Source organism: Leopardus geoffroyi, chromosome E1, assembly GCF_018350155.1.
Source record: "Leopardus geoffroyi isolate Oge1 chromosome E1, O.geoffroyi_Oge1_pat1.0, whole genome shotgun sequence".
Lineage (NCBI taxonomy): Eukaryota > Metazoa > Chordata > Mammalia > Carnivora > Felidae > Leopardus > Leopardus geoffroyi.
The window spans coordinates 33,086,152-33,110,640 of record NC_059330.1 but is presented as its reverse complement, the minus strand read 5'-3'; the positions used below and the strand labels follow the sequence as shown (position 1 = coordinate 33,110,640).

Here is a 24,489-nt window from a genome sequence, read left to right as displayed (position 1 = left end):
AGAGAGAGAGGAAGCCACAGAATCTGAATCAGGCTCCAGGCTCTGAGCTGTCAGCACAGAGCCTGACGCAGGGCTCGAACCCACTAACCGTGAGATCGTGACCTGAGCTGAAGGCGGACGCCCTACCGACTGAGCCACCCAGGCGCCCCTAGAAGCTTTTTAGCTTGATGTGGTACCACTTGTTTCTTTTTGCTTTTGTTGCACATGCTTTAGGTGTTCCTTTAAAAAACTTTTAACTGTTTATTTATTTTTGAGAGAGAGAGAGAAAGAAGGGGAGGGGAAGAGACAGAGAGAGATGCAGAATCTGAAACAGGCTCCAGGCTCTGAGCTGTCAGCACAGAGCTTCATGTGGGGCATGAACTCACAAACCACGAGATCATGACCTGATCTGAAGTTGGACGCTTAACCAACTGAGCCACCACGGTGCCCCCGTACATGCTTAGGTGTTCTATGTTTCTGAGAGTACACTTGATTTATATAAATGTTTAATTTTCTTTAAGCCAATTAAATAGAACTATTTATATAATAATTGTGGCAATATCATCCAGAAGTAGAAAAAATTGCATATTTATACAACATACATAGCTAAACATATGTGAACATACAGATAGATACAGAGACTTTATAGTTCTTATTTAAAAATTTTAGCTACCAGGGGCACCTGGGTGGCTCAGCTGATTAAGCATCTGACTCATGATCTCACAGTTTAGAAGATCGAGCCCTGCATTGGGCTCTGTGCTGACAGTGTGGAGACTGCTTGGGATTCTCTCCCTCTGTCCCTCTGCCTCTCACTCTCTAAATAAATAAATAAATAAATAAATAAATAAATAAATAAATACTTTTAAAACGTGAGCCACCAGACAGGTAGAGTAATGAAAAACTCACTAGTTTATGAAAGAACAGTGGGATCCAAATTGCTTCTGGAAGATGCAAGTAAGATTTCAATTTACCTGCTCAGATGGATTTAAAAAAAGAAATTAACTAATTTTGCAGAAGAGACTTTAAAGATTTTTAATAGGTCTAGTTTTCAAATTGGCCTTCTCTCTTTTTTCTTTTCCTTCTGATAAGAATACTCTTGGTTCCTGGAGAAGACAATGGTAGAATGCTTACATCTCGAAAGGCACAGAGAAAGAATACAAGTTCCATCAGGAAGGACTTTGGTTCCCTAAATCCAAATATTTTACAATATCTGCAAGTTTTCTGAGATGAATAGAGGAGGTTTGGGGATTGGTTAAAAAAAAAAGATAGGTGGGCTTTGAATTATTTCTAGAGTCACATTTCTGCTCTTGTAAAAGACTAGATTTGTAAGACAAATACACTTGTTTTTAATTCCTCAAAGAATTGGGTTGCAACCTGCAGGATATCAAATGACTGCCTCACCCATCCAACTACATTATCCTCAGTTTGCTTTTTTATATCAGGAAGAAGATCTTCAATAAAGATGGAAATCAAAAAAATTCGTGTTTTAGATTTAGCGCTGTGTGTCCTTGGAATGTTTTAGCAAATCCTTCCACAAAGGTTTCAGAATGTTTTACTTTCTCTCTGAGTACATAGTTTCATTTTAGATTGAGGGGGAGGGGGAAGTTCCTATCAAGCTGACTATCAGCTTCCAATTTAGCCAACTTTTGACCACAGAACAGTTCAAAAATAAATCCTTTCAAATATCTTGTCAGGTTTCAGCCAGGACAAACAATAAATATTCCTGACAATATCAAACAACCCCACAAATGCATGAAGCAAAAGATACTACCTTCCCAAGACCTTCCCACTTTCAAAGATAAACCAGAAGAAAGCCTTAGGCAATTCCCCTGAAAGCCAGCAACACTCTGTAGGACCCCAGCCAGAAAGAGTATAATCTACATTTCTGTCCAGCCATATTTAGCCACAAATGGGGTGCAACGCACATTTCTGTCTGGTCATCTTTTTGTGGCTCCCAATCTGACTGTTACCAAGACAAGTTGTCAGGTCACAAAGTGAGACAAACAAGAAGGCAATGGTTGTCCCCGGGGGAGAGAAAGGTTGGATAATCAGTTGGTACCTCAAAGCAAATTGAGTCATAATTCAAAGATCTAAGTCTTATGAATGTTTTTTGCCTGCCAATCAGAATTTGGAAAGAAAGGGAAATGTGAAATCTTACCTTCTTTCCTTTTTTTTTTTTAAAAATATGTATTTATTTTTGAGAGAAGTGGGAGTGGCAGAGGGGTAGAGAGAGAGAGGGAGCCAGAGGACCTGATGCAGGCTCTTTGCTGACAGTGAAGAGCCTGACATGGAGCTCGAACTCATGAACTGAACTGTGAAATCATGACCTGATCCCAATTTGGGACACTTAACCAACTGAACCATCCAGGTGCTCCATCGTCGTCCTTTCTTGAGGAGGCATTACAGATAGAAAGATAGAAATGGGAGAGCTGACACTGGTAAGTATCCTCACCTTTTGCAGGCTTCTGCCAGTTTTCTCAGGATCATGTTGGCAGGCTCGGGAGTGAGTGGGGTGTCCCAGTGGGCCTCATCCCGGCCACCAGAAACTATAAAAGAGGAAAAATGATTCTTCCTTTATTCTTTATGGTGAGTGCTTGGCTGAGACCCCTTTTTCTCTAGGGCACCTTGTAAATGGAGAAGTTTATCTAGGTTAAAAGTTCTTCGCAGCAGCCACAGTAATTCAAGATTATCTTTGGTAAGTCTAGCCTGCTTGTTCAGGCTTAAAACAAAATTTAACCAGGGCTCCTGGGTGGGTCAGTGTGTTAAACATCCAACTTCAGCTCAGGTCATGATGTCATGGTTGATTTGTTTGAGCCCCGCACCGGCTGTCCCCTCTCCACTCTCAGCACAGAGACTGTTTCAGATCCTCTGTTTCCTCTCTCTGCCCCTCCCCAGCTCTCTCTCTCTCTCTCTCAAAAAGTAAATAAATATTTAAAAAAGCAAAAAACGAAACAAAACAAAAAACAACAGAAAAAAAGCCCACAGAATTTTATTCGCTGGAGATGTCACACTGGCCCCAAGTCCCCCTTAAGTCAGACCCAATCCAGCCAGGATCCAATCCAGTTTCTAAGTTAGACCTAGCCTGACCTAGTAATTCTTCCTGGATTCTTTTTTTTTAATGTCTTATTCTTTTTTTTTTTTTTTTTTTGAGAGAGAGAGAGAGACAGAGAGGGAGACAGAGAATCCCAAGCAGGCTCCAGGCGCTGAGCCATCAGCACAGAGCGCGAGGCGGGGCTCGAACCCACAAAGCTGAGATCATGGCCTGAGCCGAAGTCCCGCGCTTAACCCACCGAGTCACTCAGATGCCCCTCCTTCCTGGTTTCTAAGTGCATCCATTCTGACAAAGGACTCCTTCCGGTTTCTAAGTCGGACCAGGTCCGTCCCGCATCCGGTGGGGTTTCTAACCCGGTCCCGTGTCTGAGTCGAACAGAGGCTCTTCCGGTTTCTGGGTCAGCTGCCATTCGACCTCGGACTCCCTCGGTTTCGCGGGTGCACCCAGTCTGACCCCAGACCCAGCCCAGGAAAGGAAATGCCTGCTGTCTGAAAGCGCCTCCCAGAGCAGCTGCAGAGCTAGGCCCCGGGAGGGACTTACCGCCTCCAGAGCCTGCGAGAAAGCGGCAAGCTCAGGGGAGCTCAACAGGTAGGTAAGCCTGGTGGCTCCTTGGTCCTGGGGGCTGCTGGGGTCTCCTTTTGTTTCCTCTTGTGACACCCAGACTCTTAAAAGATGAACTGAGGCATAGTAAGCTTTTAAGAGTTTGTTTGAGCAGAATTTGAATTGGGCAGCGTCCCATCTAGCAGATAGAAAAGATGTTCAAGGAGCTGAGCAAAAGTTGTTTATAGGCACAAGGGAGCGGAAACACGAAGGGAAGAGAGCCTGTTGGTTATTGCAAGGTGGCTTTGCTTTGGGAGATGGCAGGGGTGTATCAAGCTGATTACCTAACTAGTGCTGATCAGGCGACTCCTGAGTGAGGGCTTCAAGACTTCATTTCTGGAGAGCAGTAAGTAAGTCTTGGTGCCTTTGGGGACTTAGGACTTAACCTAAGCAGCTTCATCTGGGGACTGTTGTCTTGTGTTTAACAACAGAGAAGCTTGCCTTTTTCGTATACAGGAAGGTATAGAATTCCTGACTTTATGTATAGCATTGTTTTGTTTTGTTTTCTGGATTTAATCCACATTCAAGTTTAACTAGTAAAAATACACTATTGACATGCTTCCACAAGCAAAGCCTCTCTGCATCCTTAATGCCTGCTACAATCCTTGGTAAAGAGTAGGGACTCTGTAAATGTTTGTTGAACTTCAGGGTTACGTGCGCCTGTTTTGTTTGTTTTCTTGAAGATGGCCCATATATGCCCTTATGGTAAAAGTCCTATTTATTTTAAATAAATTTGAAATTTGATAAGATATATCAAGCGGCAAGCAACAAGTCTAAGCCATCAAAATGGGGCATCATTGCATAAGCTTTCAGAATCAGAATGTAAGACTGTCGAGGAATGGCTTTGTAAATGTGTAAATCTCAAAACTAAGAAGAGCTGTATTCAGATATCCTCCCCTCTGTTGGTGTATAGCTATAAGCTCTGCCCTTGAAGCCAGACAACTGATACTCTGATTGCTTTTCAAATTGAAAGCCTCACCTACTGTTTGCAAACGTGTTCTCTTCTCTTTTGCCCTGTTATTGAACAAACAGGCATTGATTTCTCTCTCTCTCTCTCTTTTTTTAAGCAACAGGCTCCCACAGCTATTAGATACAACCGTGCCTGTTTAGTGGAGGGTTTAACTGAGAGTCATGTTAAAAAAAGAAAGACAGACAGACAAGTAAAGACTCTAATTCCTGTACAGTCTGTTGGTTGATTGCTGTTACGAAAATAATGAATCTGATGTGACAGATGGAACAGATGTAACTCACTAATTATTAATACACAGCTTCGTAGGGAGAAAAGTGTGTTGGAAGGTATTTATGGCCATATTACAGCTGAAAGCAGTCAGGCAAACAGACATATCAAAGGTGGCTGATGATACCCACACTTAGCAAGCAAAGCTGAACTCTTCTTTTGGATGAAGATCAGCACTTCCATAGGAAATGTGTAAAAGGAAGGGGAAAGGAACTTTACATCACTGTTAAAAATAATCGAGCATGCTGATCCTGTTTAGGGTGCTGGGCACTGAGTGAGCCACATATTAAGTGGTATGTTACTAATGTCTATTTTATTTTATTTTATTTTATTTTATTTATTTATTTTTTTTTTAAATTTTTTTTCAACGTTTATTTATTTTTGGGACAGAGAGAGACAGAGCATGAATGGGGGAGGGGCAGAGAGAGAGGGAGACACAGAATCCGAAACAGGCTCCAGGCTCTGAGCCATCAGCCCAGAGCCTGACGCGGGGCTCGAACTCACGGACCGCGAGATCGTGACCTGGCTGAAGTCGGACGCTTAACCGACTGCGCCACCCAGGCGCCCCAGTAATGTCTATTTTAAAACGTGTTTCACTTGAATTGTTAGTGCATTATACATGTTCATTTATTTTAACATATCCTTTACATATGATTTTGAAAATAAGTGCATGGAACGAGATTAAAAGTTGAGAGAGAGATTGAAAGAGAGAGATTGATTTATGATGACAGGAAAGACACTATCTCAAAATTCTCTGAATTTATTAAATAGTTCTTGATTCATTCGTCAACTCACTGATACATTAAATCAGTGACATTTATTGATTTATACCTTGTGCTGTTCCTTCAGTACTATGTTTCTAGTCTTTCTGGTTAAGAAGCTCTGATGAGTCTGTAGGTATACACGTATCAATAGATCATTACAGAGGTATATTTATTCATGACTCATATCGGTGTGCAAGGAAATTATATATCCATTGTTAAACAAAAAAATACAACCTACAAATTAGTAGACAAAACTTGATTTTATTCCAATACTCTTGCCAGCAGAAAGGGAGAGAGCGTAGACCAAGGCTGAATACCCAGGAGTACCCAATTCCATAGGGGATTATAGACCACCTAATGTTTGCTACTTGGCTTTATCCAGAGGAAAAGTAAACTTTCTCATTTTTCTCGTATCTTCACGATCAGAGGTGGTGACAACGTGGAACAAGTCGCTCTACCTCTCTACAGAAACTCAGAAATAGGAGCGCTGTCTTCGTGGGTGATTACATTTAAAAGAAATAGTACCCAGGTCCTTGAGAAAGGCATTCCTGGGTTGTAAAACTGGCAAGAAACTTTCTTAAAAGGCTTCTATTTCAAAAGAACAGAGAAAGGACTTATAATCACAAGTTTGTAAAGTAAACACTCCAGGAAAAGGAAGGTCAGGGGCTTGGAGTCAGGAAGAAGTCAAACTGAGGGACACTTCAAGGCTCTCTTGGTCACCATAGGGTACACCCAGCTTTGATGCCAAAACCCCAGGTGTTCTATTTGATGCAAAATGCAACATGAGGCATGGCTTGAGTGTAACTCCGAATCTGCACTGACCAAATCAACTGGTTGCTTTGGAATGTAGCAGCACAGCCCCTGACGAACACATGGTCTCTTGCAAAAACAAGTAAAATGAGAAAGAAGCAGAAAGGAATAGCATTTGCCGAGTTTTTTCCTGTTCCAGGCCTTGTACCCTGGAACTGTGCATGCCTTTAACAGCAACCCTGGTGAGTTGGTGACCATGTGTATTTAACAGATTGGGGGGAGGAGGTTCTGATTTGATTTGCTTGATGTCTCAAAGTAGAATAATTGGCAGAGCTGGTATTGGGTTTAATGTTAATGTGTTCTGGTTTCCAAAGACCATGATCAAAGCATTTAATGATTCTACCTTCTAAAAGCGTAGAGTTATGGACTGAAAAATGAACGATTTCGGTTGAGTAGAAATTGAGAGGATCTTGGGAGTAAGGATGAGAGAAGGGAGCTTTATTCTCTAGCTCTTGTGAATGGTAGAGATAGCTGGCAATTCTATTCTACCTCACGTTAAGTTCTTCTAGGAAATTAGACCATCCCTGTTTCTACTGGATCTGATTAGTCAGAGAGATAGACACTTTTAAAAGAAAAATAAGTTCATGGTATTGTATTCCAGAAACCTTGACGAAAGGAGTTTACATTAATGGATTGTGCTCAATGAGATTTCTTTAAATTTTTTTTAATGTTTATTTATTTTTGAGAGAGACAGAGTGTGAGTGGGGGAGGAGCAGAGAGAGAGGGACAAACAGAATCCAAAGCAGGCTCCAGGCTCTGAGCTGTCAGCACAGAGCCTGACGCGGGGGCTCAAATTCATGAGCCATGAGATCAAGACCTGAGCCGGAGTCTGACGCTCAACTGACAAAGCCACCCAGGCACCCCTGCTCAATGAGATGTCTAAACAATTGTCCATATGATGTGATCCTCAACAAGGAAGATAGGTCACTGAGGAGTCTTTGGGGAAATGGACATAAAGGCAGACTGTGCAACTTTCTGGAAATAGTATGGTTTCAATGCCCCAGGGATCTGTTTTCAGGGTCTGCTTTCCTATTATGTTCTTTCCTTCCTTCCTACCTGGCAACAGTGTATACAGTCATGAATTCCCTGCTTTCTTATTTGCCATTAGTGAATGTTGTGGCTTCACATAATCAAAACCCTGTGGAAGAAGCAGAAGGTTTCTAACTGAGGTCAGTCCAGTATTATAAAATCCTGGATTTTCAGGATATATACTGATTATTTATTTATTTTATTTATTGTGTTTGTTTTTATCTAAGAGTTTGGTATTGTAGTTTGGTATTAGAGAGAGAGAGAGAGAGAGAGAGAGAGAGAGAGATACTTATGTAAGTACTCCTGACAAAAATCTTGAAAATACCATGGAAAGAATAAATAAACTTCTACCACACCAGAGAATATGGTAAAATTTTTTTTTCCTTAAAATAAATGTCTTAAAAATCCAATTATTGAAATATAAAACCAGTAGTGAAAATCCTGCAAGTCATAAGTATACAGACCAATAAGCTGTCATGAAATCAGTAACTCATGGAACTACCACTCAGGCCAAGAACTAAAGTGTTTGCAGCACCCCAGATGCCCCACTGTGCTAGCTTCCAATCAGAACCCCTGCCTGTGGGACACTACCAACCTGTGATCTCCTGTATCCACTGTGAGCTTTGGTTCCTACAAAGGCGAGTCCAGTTTGGGTGTGTCTTTACTGCTGGTGTGTACATTTTTGGGTTTTAACCCGATATCCTGGGGGACTGGGTCTGAGCTTGTTTTCATCCATCATGGTCTGTCTAGAACCCCACTCAACTTCTCAGCTGTTCAGCTGCCTCTTCTAGAATGTGCAGATGCCCTAGAGGAAAAGTAGTAGCTCCAAATATTGAACTTTTTTTTCTCTAGGATTCCTGGTCTCTAGCATCTTGATCCTGTCATTCCTCATTGTGTTATTATCACTCTAAATTCAAATTTTCTGTTTGTTTTCAGTGTGAAGGTGAGCGTAAGACACTTATTTTACCATTACCAGCAGCAGAGCTCTGTGTCCCAGGCATTTATGCCACCCTCATAACACTGTTTGACATCGGAATAGCGCGCACACACACACACACACACACACACACACACACACACACACACGTGTGCCAACAAGGAAATAGGTTTAGAAAGGTCAAGCGATTCTCCCAACATTATATTCCTAGTAAATAGAAGTCTTAGTCTGTTCCTCTATACATGACTTTAATTTGCCTCTGAGAAGGGCATTCAGGAGTTTGAAAATACAATGGTGCCTACTCGTTCTCACAGGGCAATCCATGCCTTAACATAGCTCTTTGGCGCTTTATAAATAAAATGGAATCTGACCAGGATATAATCATTCATTACTAACTTTTGTCTCTGTAACATTGATTTAGTGTCAGCAAAGCCTTTTGATTACAGTTGATTTTCAAGCATCCTTTAATTTAATTGGGGGTATGGCATCCTAGAGCTGATAGGGCATTTTTCTTTTTGATTCTTATCCTCAGAAAGACTCCGATCAGCTTGTTATTTAAAATTGTGAGCTCTTGAGCTGGAATGCCTGGATTCAGTCTTGACTCTGCTACTTACCCTGTGATTTTGCACAAGTTAGTATCACTTGTGTGAGGCTCAGTGTCCTCAGTAGCACATTCCGGCCGGTGAGAGTTCCTGTCACATAGAAGCCTGCTGAGATTAAGTGTCTGGCCCTGAAAACATTGGCAGTGCGCTTAAGTACATATTTGCGATTGTTTTAATTTCATGGTACCTCGAAGTCAGTGTTTATTTTATTATTTTGGTATCTCAACTATCATAGTGTGGTATCTTACTGCATTTTCTGTTGTTTTGTAAGGCTTTGATCAAGGGTCAAGCCCTTTTCTGAACCACGATGTACCAAAATCTATTCTTTATACTGGCTCTCATCAATTTTAAAATATCAGAATCTAAGCAGGATTTCAGGTTGCTTTCATTGTACTCACATGGCTACTTGAGTTCTCCTGGAAAAATAAAGAATGCCCAGAAACTTAAAAGATTCCTGTCTGACTCAACTACCCATGATACAAGGTGAGAGTGTCATGTAACCACTTCTCATGAATAATTTTTTTTTTAATTTTTTTTTAACGTTTATTTATTTTTGAGACAGAGAGAGACAGAGCATGAACGGGGGAGGGTCAGAGAGAGGGAGACACAGAATCGGAAACAGGCTCCAGGCTCCGAGCTGTCAGCACAGAGCCTGATGTGGGGCTCGAACTCACGGACTGCGAGATCGTGACCTGAGCCAAAGTCGGCCGCTCAACCGACTGAGCCACCCAGGCGCCCCCTCATGATTAATTTTTTTAACAATGTGTGATAATGCTCAATTTTTAATAGTAAACTATGGCAAGAATTAATCATAGATCAGTGTAAGTTTGTGTTTATATGCATCTGGGCCAGACCAACTTGGCTGGGGTTGTGGTGTGAGGATGAAATCTTTAAGAAGTTAGCATTATCAAAATTACATGTATTCAATACATGAAGTAAAAAAAAAAAAAAAAAAAAAAAAACCTACCACCGTTAACTTTTCTCTTCGAATAGGCTCTTGGTCTGTTGAAGTCCTTGGGCGAAAATTGTAGGCCATAACCCAATCCCCTTATACATCCAACCACAAAGAGACAAGCCTTTCCCCTCATTATTTATTTTATCACAAAACATCCACTGGGCATGAGGAGAAAATTCTGCTTTTGGGGAATTGTTCATGATTTTTCTGCTTTCTGATAGATGCCGCTGCAACCAGTGCAGGAAGGTGAATGGTCTGTTCTTAAAGAGTATTGGAAAATGACGGAGCAGATTGTCTAACTATTATCAGTTAATTCAACATTTTCAAATCATCTCTAGTACCCTTGGCATCCATCAGCTTCCTGCCTTTAAAACACACGTGGCCGTCTGAACTCTCAGACAACCCACTGGCTGACTGGCTGAGTAGGCAGATTGGTGCATCTGGATTATATCTTCCATCCCCCCAGTGTAAGTACCCAAGATGCTTTTATAGAAGAAGCTCTGCTTCTGCTTTGTTGACATGCTTATCACGGCTGGACCAAAAGGGAAAATCTCTTTTTTTGTTCTGGAAGTATGTGAAGTGGGCAAGCTCACCTCTACGTCCTCTCTGCTATACACAGACCTCTATGTCTTTGGCATTCCCCCAAGTAAACGACATGAAGAAACAAAGACTGGAAAACTCAGGAACTTGTCTAGCCAACCCCTTCAACTCCATGCCCCCTCTTTCCCCCCTTCCTAACAGACAAAGGAACCCCAGTGCTCTGGGAAATGGGATGCACTTTCCTGTGTCTTTCTCAAGGCCGGTAGCAGTACTCATTCACTATCATCCGCTTTACCTACCTTATTGCTTCTCAGTGACCACATACCCATTCGGTTATTAATAGCAATCTACATGAGCTCCTTTGTTAAACCCTGATAAACAGTGGCAGTGGCACAGCCTACTGGATGAGGTTGAAGAATGCATAGTCAAAGGCTGGTTAAGATCTCTCTCCACCCTTCGCTAGCTTTGTGACCTTGAGGATATTAATTTCCTTCTCTCAGCCTCAGGTTTATCTTCTAGAAAATAATGGGAAGTAATTGTAACCACACTATAGAGTTTATGTGAACATTAAATGAGATAATGCACATAAAACACTTAGTGTAGAGTATGGAAACATAAATTTTCAACAAAGGGCAAGTGTAATTAGAAGTCCCAGCCTGGTACATCAGAAGGAGATGAAGATTTCGCTATTTGAGCCCTAGTCGTATTATTTCCTTCATTTTCCACATCTGTTAAATTAGAAAGATTCAGCCCACACCTTGGGACTCCTCGTATGTGAAATATTTAGTCTGACGCTCAATCATAAAATTCATAGGGTTAGGAAGGAAAAGGATATGACATAATCTTAAGTATTTTTCTTGGACCATAACTTAATAAATTGAACTTACATTATCCTTCCAAAAATACAATTAATTTTATCTTGTGGTACCCCTGGAATTAAAGTCCCCTAGTAAAGCTATTCTTCCATAATCAATAGCTAAATTTGCAGATTGGAATTCTTTGGATTGCAGGACCACTGTGAATTACTAATTAGGTCCCAACCAGAGGAATGTATGTAACAAAGACTTGCACAGGGGACAGAGGCAGTTGATGAAACTTCTTCATGTGTTCTTCTCAACAGAGCTGGCTGTTTAATTGATTCCAAAATCAATTTTCAATTAGTGGTGCTTTGGCATTTAATATTAGCTGTTAAAATTGTGGGAACAGTAAAGAGAAAAGCATGTGACTTAGTGATTGCTTTTGCCTGCACAATGGAAACTAAAAAGTCGGAGACACTGTTGCAATATGATGCATTTCAAAAAGGATGCAATGCTTTGGAAACACACAAGGCACTGTGGTAGATTCACTTGCTGATGGCTAGGAAGTCAGCTAGTGGCCCTGATAGTTACTGATTTTTTCCTTACGTTTATTATCTTCAGTTCTTCAGCATTTGAATCCACAACACAGTCTCCTGTTTTTACCCCAACAAACTTTGACAAAGAGGAAGGGAAGGATTTAAAAAAAGAAAAATGAGAACAAAATTAGGCAGGTCTAGGTTTGTAAGCTTTCAAAATCTCCTTCCCGCTCTGGGCCTTTGTATCACAAAACACATGACCCAGCACACGCCTCTAAAGCAGAGTAAGGAGCCACCTCTCTTTCAGAGAGAGAGATACCTTTGTTAATGTATTCATGCACTATATTGTTTCCAATCTTAGAAATTCTGCAAACCTCACAGTGTTATGGTTTGTGGGTTAGGTCTGAATCAAACAGATGTCCTCCAAACCAGAGGGAGCACCTGGAATTTGCAGGAATTCCTTAGCAGCAGTAACTAGAGCCCAGATCAGGAAGACAGTTCCTTATGGCATCTTTATTCATATGTATATTGGCTCAGTCCTGATTGGCTGATGGAAACTACAAAAAACTTTACTAATATGAAGATTTAGGATAAATATGATATATGAATATCCTAAATATTCATATTAGTAAGGTTTTCCTGTACTTTATATATGTACTGTACTTCACATATATGAAGTTCACAATGTATATGTATTTGATGTATATATAAAGTCATCGTTTTATATATCCCTTATTGGAGGAATTGTAGGAAATTGCTTCTTCTATTCTTTTTTTAAACTGCCTTTCTTATTTTTCTTTTCTGCCTATCCAAGCAGGGGAAATTGTGATGGGGTAAACAGAAAACCATCTCAAAAAACATTCGGGGCCATCAGGCACAAACTTAAGTAAACAAAGGCACAGTTGTCACTTTGGGAGGATAGACAATTCCTTATATTACATCACCAGGAAAGCCTGATACAGCGTCTGGCACTGAGTAGGTGCTAATTGCTGTTAATGAATGAATACACGAATGGATGAATGAAAGTGATCTTTAGAGAATGATTGGATCCAGGTGTCCGTCTCATTCCTCTGCACCATGAGCATATAAACACATTTCCTTTCCCACCTCCAGGGGAGAGCACTGCTGTGCAGGGCTCCATATCAGGTTTCATGGGCTAGTTGGCTGTCAGTTTGATGCACATTCTAACTGCAAGCAGGGAAGACCGAGCATTTCAATAAGGTCATCTCAAGCAGGCTCATACTCGTGAACATCACAAAGAGAAAAGTGTTTCATGGCTATGGTCTTGTTATGCCCAGAATTCGTGATCCCCAAAGACCACCAGGGAGCCGAGTCCGATGCAAAAGCAAAAGAGCCTTTATTCGAGCTAGCTCCAGCTCAGTCCCCTACCTGCACCGACGCAGCGGTGAGATACCGGGGAGAGAGAGCGAGTTTCAAAAGCACAAAGGTTTTATAGGGGTCTAGGGGCAGCTGATTGGCTGGGGAAGGGTCAGAGTCCTGTTACACAGGTTGCTGGGCGTGTTTTGATCAGGAAGTTTGAATGGGTGAGCAGGAGGTTACTCAAGGGGAGGAGGCACAATCTGAGGTTTCTGCAATTTTCCCGGAAAAGGGGTCATGTCGGGGACATAGTCACTCAAGGTGGAGAACACAGAACAAGCTGGAGTCGGCCGGCGTAGGCCCACCCTTTCATTCCCCCCTTGACATGTAGCTTAGGGACCCAATCATGGGACCGGCTGCATTTATGGTGACAAGGGGAACAGAGTTTGGAGGTTTACGCTAAGTTCTGGGAACCAAGTGTCCCTGGGGTGGCTCTGGGACATCTGATTAAGTATTGTGCCCGAGCTGGTGTCTATGATCTGCCAGGTGATGTTTTGGGGGGCGTGGGGACTCCCGGCAGCATGAGCAATGACAAGCAGAGTTAACAGAGTTACCAATATTAGGTGGGTCGAATGCGCTGTAGCTTGAGCTTGAGCGGGTTGTGTTGGTCCCGATTGATGGCCCATCGCGTGATGAAGTCCTTCCGGATCGAGGAGGGGTCCACTGGCCAAACGTGGGTGTGATGGACCCAGGTCGCGATGCCGTCTACTTTGAGAGCGGTGGGGGTTGTCAGCACCACGATGTAGGGTCCCTTCCAGCGCGGCTCGAGAGTCTCTCGGTGGTGCCTCTTGACATAGACCCAGTCTCCCGGCCTGTACTGATGAGGTGTCGGGGTCGGGCCAGCCTCGTAGATGGCACGGAGGTGCGGCCAAATGTCCTCGTGCGCCCTCTGGAGCCCTCTCAAGGAAAGAAAAAGTTCTTGATCTTTAAACTCAGCAATAAGTTCAGCTCGAAGGCTGGGAATAACAGGGGGTGGCCTGCCAAATATGATCTCGTAGGAAGTAAAACCCAGAGTGTAAGGAGTGTTTCTAATCCGGTAAAGGGTGTACGGTAGGAGAGTCACCCAGTCCCCGCCAGTCTCCATGGTTAATTTGGTAAGGGTCTCTTTTAGGGTTCTATTCATTCTTTCTACCTGTCCTGAGCTCTGGGGCCTATAAGCACAATGTAATTTCCAGTTTGCCCCCACCGCCTTGGCTACTGCCTGTGTTACCTGCGAGATAAAAGCTGGTCCATTGTCTGATCCTACCATGGCAGGAAAACCATACCTGGGTAAGGTGTCTTCTAGTAGCTTCTTAGCCACCGTCTGAGCCGTTTCATGCTTGGTTGGGTATGCCTCCACCCAGCCAGAGAAAGTGTCTGTAAATACTAAAAGATATTTATAACCATACTTTCCTGGTTTGACTTCAGTGAAGTCGACTTCCCATTGGGCTCCCGGTCTGGTGCCTCTGAGCCTGGTTCTTTTTTTATTTGATGTGGCTCTCGCGTTGGTGAGTTGGCAGGTCTTGCATGCAGATACAACTTGCTCTATTTTGGTGTCCTGTTGGTGAATCTTGATTCCGGCATGTCGGATTAAGTCTTTTAATTTTCGGGCCCCCATGTGAGTAGAGCGATGCATGTGCTCTAATATTGAGACTCCGAGCTGGTCTGGCAGCACGAGCTCCTTGTTAGGTGTATACCACCATCCCTTTATCTCCTGGGCCATGGGGAGTTTCTTGATCCACTGTAACTCCTCCTGGGAGTATTTGGGCTGGTCTGGTAAAACTGGGTCTCCCGGGTCCGGTAGTTGTATGGTCATGGTGGGGACTGGAGTAAGGGTGACTGCCTTGGCTGCCTGGTCAGCCTTTCGATTACCTCTAGCTACTGGGTTATCAGCTTTTTGGTGCCCTTGGCAGTGGATAATGGCTAGCTTGGCAGGAAGCCATAAGGCCGTAAGCAGGTTAAGTATCTCCTGCTTATTTTTTATAGTCCGTCCTTCTGCCATCAGTAACTCGCTCTCCTGATAAATTGCCCCACGAATATGAGCTGTGGCAAATGCATAACGGCTGTCTGTGTAGATGTTAAGCCGTTTTCCAGCTCCCAGCATCAGCGCCTTGGTGAGGGCTATGAGCTCTGCTCGCTGGGCTGACGTTCTGGAGGGTAGAGCCTCCGCCCATACGGTGTCCGTTTCGGTGACCACCGCTGCACCCGCATACCTGTGTCCATCTTGCACAAAGCTGCTTCCATCAGTGAACCAAGTAGCCTCAGCATCGGGGAGGGGCTGGTCGGTCAGGTCCGTACAGAATCCATGTACTTGTTCCAGGATTCCCGCACAGTCATGTAGTGGAGCACCTAGGTCAGGGTCGGGCAGCAGGGTTGCAGGATTGAGGGCTGCACTGGGGTGGAACCGCACTCTCGTGGAGGGTTGAGTAGGAGGCTCTGGTAATGATTCATATGTGTATTGCTCATCCATCTATCCGGAGGCTGTTTTAGGACTCCTTCAATGGCGTGTGGGGTCGTAATCCAGATCTCCTGTCCTAGGGTCAGTTTGTCTGCATCCTTGACTAGGAGTGCTGTCGCCGCAATAATTCTTAGGCATGGCGGCCAGCCGGCAGCCACTGGGTCTAGTTTCTTAGACAGGTAAGCCACTGGGCAGTTCCAGGGGCCTAAGGCTTGAGTTAGAACCCCTTTTGCTATTCCCTTATGTTCGTCTACAAAGAGGTGGAAGGGTTTCGTAATGTCTGGTAGGCCCAGGGCTGGGGCACTTAAGAGGGCCTTTTTTAACTGATTAAAGGCAATTTCTTCTTTTTCAGTCCATTTAAATGTTTCCCCTCTTTGGTAGCTTCATATAGGGGCTTGGCAATCTCAGCAAAACCTGGAACCCAGAGGTGGCAGTAGGTGGCTGATCCTAGGAATTCCCTCACTTCTCTTCAGGAGGTGGGAGTAGGGATCTTTAGGACAGTTTCTTTTCTGGCATCTGATAACCGCCGCTGTCCGCCCTCCAGGATATATCCCAGGTAACTTACCCTCTCCCTGCATATCTGAGCCTTCTTCGCGGATGCCCGGTACCCTAAGGCCCCCAGGGTAGCCAGCAGGTCCTGGGTCCCTCGCTCACAGTCTTTGGCCGTGTCGGCAGCAATCAGGATGTCATCTACGTACTGTAGAAGGGTGAGGCCAGGGTGCTCCCTTCTGTACTCACCCAGGTCCTCGTGTAGTGCCTCGTCGAAGATGGTGGGTGAATTTTTGAATCCCTGAGGTAGCCGTGTCCAGGTGAGTTGCCCACTGTAGCCCTCCTCTGGATCATGCCACTCAAAGGCAAACAAGGGTTGGCTCTGGGGTGCCAGCGGCAGACTGAAGAAGGCATCCTTTAAATCTAGTACAGTATACCAGACCCTGGAGGGTGCCAAGGAGCTCAAGAGAGTATATGGGTTGGGAACAGTTGGGTGTATGTCGATAGTCATTTGTGTGAGGCTTTTTGACTGGCAGTAGGGGGGTGTTCCAGGCAGACTGGCAAGGAACTAGTACCCCTAGGCTTCGTAGTCTCCGGATGTGTGGCTAGATCCCCTTCCAGGCCTCCTGAGACATGGGGTATTGTTTCATCCTTACTGGACTTTCTCCTGGCTTGAGCTCTACCAGGACTGGGGTCCTGTGAGCGGCTAGTCCCATCCCCCGCCCCCGTCTCTGCCCAAACCGAGGGGAATTCTTGTAGCCATCTGTCTATATTATCCTCTCTCGGGAGCGCCTCCTGGTGGAGGAGGTATTCATCCTCCAGTTTCATGGTCAGGACCTGAATGGGGTGGCCCTTGCCATCGGTGACCTGAGGCCCCCCTTGTCTGAAAGGTATCTGAGCTCCAATCTTGGTCAGTAAGTCCCGTCCTAACAGCGGGTAGGGGCATTCTGGTATTACCATAAAGGAGTGGGATACCTGGCCCATTCCCAAATCTACTGTTCTTCGGGTAGTCCATGAATACTGGCTCATACCAGTTGCCCCTTATACCCAGGACTTCTTGGTGGCTAGTTTTCCTTGTGGGGTGCGGAGGACTGAATGTTGTGCTCCGGTGTCGACAAGGAAGTCAACAGGGGTCCCCTCCACTTTAAGAGTTACCCTGGGTTCGGGGAGAGGGGCTGAACCCCGACTCCCCTAATCACTTAGTTCATCTAGCTCTAGGACTTTTACTCGATCAGTCTTGCTTCCCTTCCCGCCGGCCATTTTTGGACAATCTCGGGCCCAATGCCCTATCTCCTTGCAGTATGCACACTGATCCTTCTGCAGCCTCTGCTTCCCCCCCTTGGTGGTTCCTTTACCTTTTCTTGCGTCGTCTGCCAGCTGCCGGAGACGGCGGTCTCGTTCCTCGGGGAAGTCAGCAGTGGTAGCTAGTAGTATTCTGGCCAGGTCTCGAGTCTGCTTACTGCTGGCAGCCGCCATGACGCGAGCCTGCTTGTCCTCAGGAGGCTCCCGGTTATTATATACCTTTTCGGCTACCACCAGTAAGTCCTGCAGACTGTTTTCTCCTAGTCTATCTATTTTCTGTAATTTTCTCCTAATGTCTATGGCCAATTGGTTTACAAAGGCCATGATAACAGCTGCCTTGCTTTCCGGAGCCTCTGGATCCATGGGGGTATAGGTATGGAATGCCTCCATGATCCATTCTAAAAAGGCAGCCGGAGATTCATCTTTTCCCTGTTGTACATTTCCTACCTTGGCCAAATTGGTTGGCTTTCTAGCAGCCATTCGGAGACCCCCCATTAGAGTCTGGCGGTAGACCCAGAGCCTCTCCTTACCTTCTGCCGTGTTGAAATCCCACTGGGGCCGAGTTAAGGGGAAGGAGGCATCTATCTGAGCCTGGTTGGTGGTGGGATTCCCGTCTGCACCCGGAACTAGTTTTCGGGTCTCATTGAGGATTCTTTCTCTTTCTTCAGTCGTGAACAGGACCTGCAAAAGCTGCTGGCAATCGTCCCACATGGGCTGATGGGTAAAAAGAACAGAGTCTAAAAAATCAATAAGCCCTGCTGGTTTCTCGGAAAACTTAGGATTCTGAGCTTTCCAATTGTAGAGGTCACTAGTGGCGAAAGGCCAATAGTGATGGGGCTGATTCCCCTCCGCGTCTGGGGGTCCGGCGGCTCGCAGGGGCAGAAGAGTGGAGTCGGCAGTGGAGGCGGATTGCTCCTTCTGAGCCCTTTGTCTGGTAAAGGGTGGGCTTCCCACTGGAGCGTTTCTGCTTCCTGGTCTCGGAACAGTGTCTGCCTCCCCTGGAGGGGGAGGATGGTGTTCTTCCGGCATCCTAGAGGGGTTATACGGGGGAGGAAAAATTAATTCTTCTTCAGTACCCCCCTGTAGGACAGGGTAGAGGGGTGCTGAAGGCTGGATAAGACTTTTCTTCTTCTTTGTCCCCTGTAAAGCAAGAATGGGTTTTGGCTCCGGAGGGAGCGGAGCTAGGAAGGGCTTAAGCCAAGAGGGTGGGTCTTCTACAAGGTCCTGCCAAGTGATAATGTAAGGGAGCTGATCAAGATGACCCGTCTTAGGCTGAGAGATGATACTCCTGACTCGGTGGATGGTAGGGAGGTCGAAGGTCCCCTTTGGTGGCCATCCGATATTGAAAGTTGGCCACTCGCTAGAACAAAAAAACTGCCACCGACCCTTTTGGACTTCCACACTGAGGTTGTTAGGTCTTCCCCTCACATCCTTAAAGTGATCAATCATAATACTTAGAGGAGTAGTCTGAGTCCGTCCCATAATGTCCGTCCAGTAATTCCACAGAGCAAAACAGAGAAACACAAAAACAGACAGAGTGACCCTAGAAAGTCTTCCAACTCCATGGAAGCAAAACTGAAAGCTAGCTTAGACATTTGAGGGGATTCGACGTCCCTCCAAAGACGACGGCCTCACGCCGACCAGCAGGAGCGACCCGCCTCGTCTCAGACCTTTGAGGGGATTCCACATCCCTCCAGAAGGGAGAATCGGAACGTCTTCCAAAACTCCCGGCCTGTGGTCCTCCAGTGCGTCCACTTAGACCGCGTTGGGCACTACCAGAATTCCAGAAATGAGCTCACACAGAAAAGACAGAACAAACAGACAGACATTAACCGTGGCCAGTCGGGCTCTCCGGGTCGGGGGTCCCTCGGGGGTCTTGGGGATCCCGGACGAGCCCCCAAATGTTATGCCCAGAATTCGTGATCCCCAAAGACCACCAGGGAGCTGAGTCCGATGCAAAAGCAAAAGAGCCTTTATTTGAGCTAGCTCGAGCTCAGTCCCCTACCTGCACCGACGCAGCGGTGAGATACCGGGGAGAGAGAGCGAGTTTTGAAAACACAAAGGTTTTATAGAGGTCTAGGGGCAGCCGATTGGCTGGGGAAGGGTCGTGGCCTCGGCCGATTGGCTGGGGAAGGGTCAGAGTCCTGTTACGCAGGTCGCTGGGCGTGTTTTGATCAGGAAGTTTGAACGGGTGAGCGGGAGGTTACTCAAGGGGAGGAGGCACGATCTGAGGTTTCTGCGATTTTCCCGGAAAAGGGGTCATGTCGGGGACATAGTCACTCAAGGTGGAGAACACAGAACAAGCTGGAGTCGGCCGGCGTAGGCCCGCCCTTTCAGTCTAGCAGTGGTTTTATCCTTCTGCGGACTCTGCTGACCACTCAGCCCAGACTGGCCAGTACGTGGAATGTGTAAGAGCCATGTGTGTTCTGTTTCGTTGAAGTGTAATGTCAGTGTATTCCTTCAAGTGTTCAGTGTGTTGTGATCTTGAGAACCAAACAGGATTAAATAGGCATATTTATTTATTTATTTTGCCTGACAAGTTCATCGTCATATTTTTAAAATCTGATTTTCCATCACAAAACTAACACCATGTAAACAAAAAGTTATTGAGTTAAATAAGAGAAAATCAGTGCAACAGAAATATCAATCAAAGATTTTGCCTGGGGTAATGCCTTTGTATGCCATTCTAAAATTTGTTTAGCAAGCATATTTAGGAATGTCTAATCTAAACTACTAATGTAATGGCTAATGGAGAAAACTCTCAGGAGATATATTGAACTGTAAAGTAAAATCACTCTCATTTTACCACCATATACAAATGGCTTTAAAGTCATAGGACTCTCTCTCTGTAGGGCACAAGAGGAAAATAGCCTCACAAATTAATACACACGTATTTAGTACATAGCTGGACCCCTGGAACTTACTGTGTCATTGCTGCAAACAAAGCATGGTTTTGTATAAACTCAAGTTCTCTGAAAGATACGATGATGATAAGACCCACTATAATAAAATATAACGGGAAGCCTGATGCTTTCAACATTGTGGTTTTCATCTTCACAAAATTATGCAAATTAAGAATCTGTATGCTCATGTGTTTTCCGATGAGAAAACTGAGGTGCAGGGAGTTCCATTAGCTTGCCTGCTGTGGCACAGTGGCTCATTAGCATGGCCAGCCATCACGGATTTTCATGAATGTTTCTTTAAAAATTTCTTCTTTCCTATGCCATACAGATCTTGACAGTGGGAAGAAACTCTGTCGTTTCCTTTAGGGAACCATAGAATGATTATTCGTACTATTTGGATTCCAATTGTAAAAGTGTTGCACTGTGTCTTTGGATGGGAACCTAGAGACCTAACAGCAGAATTTCCAAAATAAGCCTTTCTGCCCAGTAGCGATCCATGTTCAGTGCTCTCATTCTGTTTACTGAGGGAAGGCATTTCTCTGTGTATTTGCTGACTTCTCTAAGTAAAGACACTTAACAAGGAAATAATGGCCCCATGGGTGAAAATCATAAAATGGAAAACCCCAAGGCATGTATATTTTATTACATTAAATTAAAGACACACCATCTACTATGTCCCACCCAGTAAACAAAGGAGAAGCAAGCAAGAATGCTAAGCAAATATTTTTATTAAGAGAATAGCTTTTATTGGTTCTATAATATTCATTAGATTAATACATGTTTATTGTAGAAATTTGTATAATAAAAAACAACAAAATTGCATAAAACTCACCAAAAACACTAGCTAAAATTAAACATTGAAAACATGTTTCTGAGTTCTTCAAATAACTTTATAAAAACCTGTGATTAGAATCTGTATTCTGTTTTGTAGTTTGGTTTTTAATTAATAATATATATTTAGAATGTTTTTCTTTTATTACATGTTTCTATAAAGAATTCTAACATTTGCCTATTAATGTGTCATATGTATAATGTAACCAATTTCTTATTATTACCCATTTTGATGACTAATATTTCATGAACTTAACAGTTTGATAAACAATTTTCTTTTTTTAATGTTTATTTTTTTATTTTTTTATTTTTTATTTTTATTTTTATTTTTGAGAGAGAGAGACAGAACGCGAGAAGGGGAGGGGCAGAGAGAGAGGGAGACCCAGAATCCAAAGCAGGCTCCAGGCTCTGAGCTGTCAGCACAGAGCCCCAGGCGGGGCTCCAACTCACAAACTGTGAGATCATGACCTCAGTTGAAGTCGGAGGCTTAACTGACTGAGCCATCCAGGCGCCCTGATAAACAGTTTTCTATATAAATGTTAGAAAAGAAATTCTTGGTCAAAAAGAACTAAGTACTTTTTTTTTTAATTAAAAAATTTAAATACGTTTTATTATTGGGGCGCCTGGGTGGCTCAGTTGGTTGAACGTCTGACTTCAGCTCAGGTCATGATCTTGCGGTCCGTGGGTTTGAGCCCTGCATCGGGCTCTGTGCTGACAGCTCAGAGCCTGGAGCCTGTTTCGGATTCGGTGTCTCCCTCTCTCTGACCCTCCCCCGTTCATGCTCTCTCTCTGTCTCAAAAATAAATAAATTAAAAAAAATTTAAAAAACAACAGCGTTTTATTATTTATTTTTGACAGAGAGACAGAGAGAGAGCACGCACACTCAAGAGAGAGTGCAAGAGCTCGGAGGAGGGGCAGAGAGCAGGAGACAGAATCAGAAGCAGGCAGGCTCCAGGCTCTGAGCTGTCAGTACAGAGATGGATGTGGGGCTTGAACTCATGAGCCACTGTGAGATCATGACCCTAGCCAATGTCAGATGCTTAACCGACTGAGACACCTAGGTGTCTTAGGACTAAGTAGTTTTTTAAGGAGTTGTGACACATGTTATCAGTCAGATACATAAAGCCCTTATAGACCCACTAAACCAATGTGTGATGCATGTGTAGGTGTGTTAACCTACAGCTTTTTCAGCATTAGATATTTGCATTAAAACTAGTTTTGGGAAGGTGACCGCTGAAAATTCTACCTGATGCCTTAATGCTTTATATCTACTTGACATTTATCTTGATTATTACATGTATTTGTGTGTATACATGCTTTTTTTATTGGCTATTTTTTACTTTTATTTTTGAAAAAAAATTTGATTCCTAATAGGATTATGTATCTTTCCATATTGATTCCAAGAATTATTTATATACTAGGACTAATACTCCTCAGGTTGTCATTATATTGCACATATGTTATCTAGATTTTTTTTTTCATTTTATTTGTCTTTTTATGCACTAATATATGCTTTTCTCTCATGTCATACACGGACAGCTTATATGTGGTAGATAAAAGAAATTCTTGGGGCGCCTGGGTGGCGCAGTCGGTTAAGCGTCTGACTTCAGCCAGGTCACGATCTCGCGGTCCGTGAGTTCGAGCCCCGCGTCAGGCTCTGGCTGATGGCTCAGAGCCTGGAGCCTGTTTCCGATTCTGTGTCTCCCTCTCTCTCTGCCCCTCCCCCATTCATGCTCTGTCTCTCTCTGTCCCAAAAATAAATAATCGTTGAAAAAAAAATTAAAAAAAAAAAAAAAAGAAATTCTTTCGAAAGTCTTAAAATATAGTCTCCTTTCTATAGATGCTGGAGAGGATGTGGAGAAATGGAAACCCTCTTGCACTGTTGGTGGGAATGCAAACTGGAGCAGCCACTCTGGAAAACAGTGTGGAGGTTCCTCAAAAAATTAAAAATAGATCTACCCTATGACCCAGCAATAGCACTGCTAGGAATTTACCCAAGGGATACAGGAATGCTGATGCAGAGGGGCACTTGTACCCCAATGTTTATAGCAGCACTTTCAACAATAGCCAAATTATGGAAAGAGCCTAAATGTCCATCAACTGATGAATGGATAAAGATGTGGTTTATATATACAATGGAATACTACTTGGCAATGAGAAAGAATGAAATCTTGCCATTTGAAGCAACGTGGATGGAACTGGAGGGTATTTATACTGAGTGAAATAAGTCAAGCAGAGAAAGACAGATACCATATGTTTTCACTCCTATGTGGATCCTGAGAAACTTAACAGAAGACCATGGGGGAGGGGAAGGAAAAAAAAAAGTTAGGGAGGGAGCCAAACCATAAAAAACTTAAAAACTGAGAATAAACTGAGAGTTGATGGGGGGTTGAGGGGGGAGGGGAGGGTGGGTGATGGGTATTGAGGAGGGCACCTGTTGGGATGAGCACTGGGTGTTGTATGGAAACCAATTTGACAATAAATTTCATATTAAAAAAAATAAAAAAATATAGTCTCCTTGATATATACACATATGAATACACATATATTCAGGGAGGTGGAAAAATACTGCAATATGATAGTATTCATATTATTAAGCCTAAAGTTGTCCACAGCATTCCCTAATTATCCTTTTATTATTTGTAAAATCTGTAGTGATGTCACTTCTCTTATTCCTGTAATTGATAACGTGTATTCTGTATCTTTTGTTTTTGCCTGTTCAGTCTGGCTTTGGGCTTTCATCAATTTTATTGTTCTTGTCAAAGAGTTAGCTTTGGTTTTAAAAGCGAGCACTAGAAAAAATATTAATGGATAAATAGTCTATGTTATATAATGCTCGAAAAAGAGCCAATTGCACCATATACAAAATAGTAACAGTTCTATTAAAACTCCTCAGGCTTGTTTTTTTTTTTTTTTTTTTTTTTTTTTGCAACGTTTATTTATTTTTGGGACAGAGAGAGACAGAGCATGAACGGGGGAGGGGCAGAGAGAGAGGGAGACACAGAATCGGAAACAGGCTCCAGGCTCTGAGCCATCAGCCCAGAGCCCGACGCGGGGCTCGAACTCACAGACCGCGAGATCGTGACCTGGCTGAAGTCGGACGCTTAACCGACTGTGCCACCCAGGCGCCCCTCAGGCTTGTTTTTAGAAAAAAATAATTGATCAACACTGCCAAAATTGTTAAATAGTAGTATATATGGTGCTTTTGTTTTGTTTTATTTTGTTTTGTTTTAATTTTTTTTTCAACGTTTATTTATTTTTGGGACAGAGAGAGACAAAGCATGAACGGGGGAGGGGCAGAGAGAGAGGGAG

The 24,489-nt window shown here is 43.7% G+C and overlaps 1 long non-coding RNA gene across 1 annotated transcript; it reads left to right on the top strand.

The window, feature by feature from the left end:
* Nucleotides 1-3,409: 3,409 nt before the first annotated feature.
* On the top strand, nucleotides 3,410-13,661 carry LOC123603442. Its single transcript, XR_006714889.1, has 3 exons — nucleotides 3,410-3,420; nucleotides 6,714-6,718; nucleotides 13,404-13,661. It is a non-coding gene; the product is annotated as an uncharacterized LOC123603442 (long non-coding RNA).
* Nucleotides 13,662-24,489: the final 10,828 nt, after the last annotated feature.